The sequence below is a fragment of the Citrus sinensis genome, chromosome 9 (genome assembly GCF_022201045.2).
Source record: "Citrus sinensis cultivar Valencia sweet orange chromosome 9, DVS_A1.0, whole genome shotgun sequence".
Taxonomy (NCBI): Eukaryota; Viridiplantae; Streptophyta; class Magnoliopsida; order Sapindales; family Rutaceae; genus Citrus; species Citrus sinensis.
Window position 1 is genome coordinate 27,502,334 of NC_068564.1, and position 4,650 is coordinate 27,506,983.

The following is a 4,650-nucleotide window of genomic DNA, read 5'->3' on the forward strand; positions in this document are numbered from 1 at the left end:
CAAGGTCTCATACCATTCTTAATCCATGCAAAACACCCCAGAGTTCATCCTTTATAACTGAACACACTCCAAGATTTGTGCTGAAACCATGAATGAACCTACCATGACAGTCCCACAACAGACCTCCTACACTCGCATCTTCATTTCCTTTCCTTGCACTATTTGTATTTAAACACATATAAGGCCATGGTGGATGAACCCAACGAATCCATTTCTGAATCCTTGTATTTCTTCTATAGACTATAGTTGAGAGGGTGGAACAAATATTCTCAGCCCTTGCCTTAATATCACAAACAATCAAGTTACCATTCCATCTCTTGTTGTTAAACATCAATTGATTCCTTCAATACCAAATTCTCCAAGCAGCAACACCAAACGTGACTTGCCAATATAGACTCCCCTTATCACAAGTCCTTCTCCTAAAATTCGTCATGAGCCATTGCTGAAGAGGATGGCTAAAAACGTCATGCTGCCTACCCACGAGAACAAGCCTCCTCCAAACACCTTTCAAGTATTCACAGTCCCGAATTGCATGCAAAGAGCTCTTAATCTGTGCATGGCACCACCCACATAATGGATCAATGTCAAGATGCCTTCTAGCAAGCTCATATCATGTCTTCAAATGATCATGGCATAATAACCATAAAAAAATTCTTACGCTTTGAGGCCCCCTCCATTGCCACAAATGCCGCTAGTCGTGACTGTCTTCAACGAGAGAATGATTCATAAGGACATGATAAGCTGAATGGACTGTGAAAGTTCCCGTATTTAAAGCACCCCAATACACCCTATCACCACCTCTCGCCGCCGACGGAGGAGCCATGGAAGCAATCCTTAAAACAACATGGTTATTCAACAAAGAACTGAATCTGTTCCACAACTAATTCCCATTCTGATCAACATATTTCGCCACCGTCATATTACGCATGCTATTAGGAATTGAGGCCATCATATAGTTGACTAAGGGATCACCATTAGTAACCTAAATATCATCCCAAAACTTTACCCTTTGGCTGTTTCCAATACCCTATCGCAAACCCTTCTGGAAATCTTTCTAAATCTTACCCATTGAACGCCATAAATAAGAACCATTTTAGTAGGAACATCAATAATAGCCATATCATTAGGCAAAGCATATTTAGAAATTAAAACATGAGACCAAAGCTTGCTAGAATTCATGGTTAAATCCTAAGCCACTTTCATTAATAAGGCTTTGGTCATAATTTCCAAATCTTTGAACCTGAGCCAACAAGGCTTAGCTTACGTTGAGAGCCAGCCCCACTCCATATGAATATTCTACAAAGTTGATCAATTTTAATTCTAACACTAGACGAAAGATATGTGGTTTGCATAACGTAAATCAGAATTCCCTAAAGCACCGATTGAGCAAGAGTAATTCGCCTTGCCAAAGACAAGTGCTTGGCTACCCATCTTGATAGCCTCTGATCAACTTTGTCAATGATATTCTGATACGTTTTCTTAGAAACCCGATCATGTAGAAGAGGCATGCCAAGATATCTTCCCAAATTATTTATAATCGAGAAACCTAAAGCATTGCCAATTCCACTAGCTAAAGTGACTGGGACGTTTTTGGAGAAAAAAATTTTGGTCTTCTGTTTACTAACTTTAGCTCCCGAGCTCTTGTAAATATTCTCCAACACGCCATTTAACACATCAACCTGGGTGAAATTTACTTCCAAGAAGAGAAGCAGGTCATCCGCAAAAAACAAATGACTTAGCGGGGTGCCAATTCTAGTCAGCCGAATGGGCTTCTATCTACCTTGATTAACTGCCTGAATAATACCATGGCTTAATCTTTCAATACATAACATAAAAATATAAGGCAAAAGGGGGTCTCCTTGCCTAATTCCTCTCCTTGGCCGAAAATCTTCAGTCATTTCTCCGTTCCATAAAACATTCATACGGGCTGTGGACAAGCACTCCATTATCAGGTGAATAAATCGCTCCGGTAGACCAACTTTTCCAAATCAATTTTAACCGCCATCAATCTTTTACCTGCCACATTCTTCTTCATTTTATGAATTAGTTCTTGAGCAATAACAATATTCTCTGTGATATGGCGACCCAGTACAAAACTAGTTTGCTAGGGGCCAATGAGATTTGGGAGTAAAGCCTGTAGCCTGTTTGTAATAATTTTCATCACAGTCTTATACGGGATTGTGCAAAGGCTGATCGGCCGAAACATCTTGAGACTTATTAGATGACCAACTTTAGGGATGAGGACCAACGAGGTTCTGTTGATCTCTGTAGGAACATGATTAGAATTAAAAATATTCCTAATGAAAGAACAAAGCGACATGCCAACTGTACTCCATTGCGCTTGGTAGAAACCATAATGAAAATCATCAACTCCGGGGGCTTTGAAGGGACTCATACTGAATATAGTTCATCTAGCTTCCTCATCTGTGACAACAGACAACAAGCTTAAGCAAATATCATCAGAGATCACAGGGAAACACCATATGATAGTATACGGGCTATGTACCCCTTGTTCAGGAGTGTATAAATTCGAGAAGAACTTTCCGGCAAGTTGCTTAATGATCTCGACGTCATATACCCATTGCCCTGTCTCATTCTGAATCACAATGATCCGATTCTGGCAATGCCTAGTTAGAGTTTTTTTATGGAAATAGGCAGTGTTACGATCACCATATAAAGTCTGGTCCCTGGATTTCTGAAGCCACAATAATTATTCCAGAGTGCGAACCTCTTCGAGCTCCTTTTGAAGCTTAATTTCAAATCTAGTAAGGCTATGATTAGGCTTAGTTTCCAAGATCCACTGGATCCCACTTAATCTAGCCAACAATTTCCGCTTCCTATAAATAATATTTCCAAAAATTTTCTTGTTCCATCTTATTGTTTGTTTAGTAAAATCAACCACCGCATCTAGAAAATTAGCTCCTTTGCTCCAGCTACCATTCACAAAATTCCCAAACCTCTCATCCGTAAGCCATGTAGCCAAAAACCGGAGTGGCCTCGAGCCCCTATTCCTTGAATTCATGTTTTAGAATTTGACTAGAATATGACGATGGTCAGAATCAATTTTTGGAAGATGCATGACACTATTATTTGCATGTTTTATTAATGAGCCATCATTGCAAACCGGTCTATCCAGTGTTTAGAAAGGTTTCCCTAGACTAAGTGAACCGAGGGCCTGAGAATTTTAGATCAATCATCCTGTAAGAATGAAATCAATGATTAAATAAATTACAAATACCACTTGTTCGGTTAAAACCCATTTTCTTCTCATGTGCATACAAGGTAGCATTGGAATCTCCGCCAACCAACCACGAGTCTATTATTTGAAAAGTAATATTTGCAAGGTGATACCATAACTCTCGCCGAACTTTTAGAATAGGGCTAGCATACACCGCAGTCACCCAGCTCTCCAAATTATTACTAGATATAATCTTAAAATGAACAAACTGTTTATGATTTAAAAATATCTCTACTGTAATAAATTCTCTCCATAAAATCCAAATTCCTCCAGAAAAACCCACCAACTCGATCCTGTGGGATCTCTCAAAACCGCAGCCCTGAATGAAATTGTCAACTTTTTGGCCATTAATTCTTGGCTCAAACATCACGACCATAGACGAGTTATAATATTGAATAATTACATCAAAAGAAAGTCGAAAATCTAAGGCCCCCCTCTTAAACGTTCCAAAACATAACTGAAATTAACATAATCATAAGAATATACAAAGGGGTGGAGATTTCATTACTGGCCGGACCCATGGGTCCCATCTTCCTTATTCATTGGAGTATCCTCCACAAAAGAGTCCTCACCATCTGCCATAACATCAGACTCATCATCCTCCATTTCAAGATCCGTGTTACCACCATGTAAATTTGAGGGGATCTCTCGACTAAGGTATAATGTGATCTTTAGCCCCCAGATCCAAATGATGTAGGTTGGCACCATCCATCTCCTGGGTAACTATAGGCTTATTGCTTTGGTTATAAAAAACAATAGTCGTATGCTTTAGAGGGTCAAGGGTCATGGGTACACGGTGAAGATTCATCATGGTGCTGGGTTGGGTTTCAATGGGCATGGCTGACGTTTTAGCCACATTAGGATTCACCACATGGTTTTGTGTGACAGATTTATGATGCATGGTTTTCTTATTGGTCCTGGTTTCTTTGGCAGCAGCAGGAGACTTGCACTTGTCTGCAATCTTTGATGAGAGTCTAGTGGAGTATCTATGTTTGAAGTCGGGTGCATGGGGTTACAAGGCATAGTGTTTGCTTGGATGTTTTCGGTCTGCATGGCTGGTCCCTTTTTCATGAATGTCAGTAGCCACATTCTGAGGTTTATTGTCCCCTGGATCTTGTGAAGCAAGCACGACAAAGCGAGATTTACTTTGGTGCACAAATGGCTGATCCTCGATAGCGCCATGAGAATAATTCTTACCAAAGTAATTTCTTGGTTTGTTTTTGCGTGATACAATCATCCAAGGACCAAACTTGTTCCCTCCCGTTTCAGCAACTCTAGTATTTGTTTCATTATTCTTCTCGTTGGCCCCCACTGATGCGTTGTTCTCCACTGGATTAACTGTACCAGTTGCCACCATGTTCTTCTCCCCACAATCCTCCGTAACATGTCCATATTTTCCAAAAGAAAAGCAT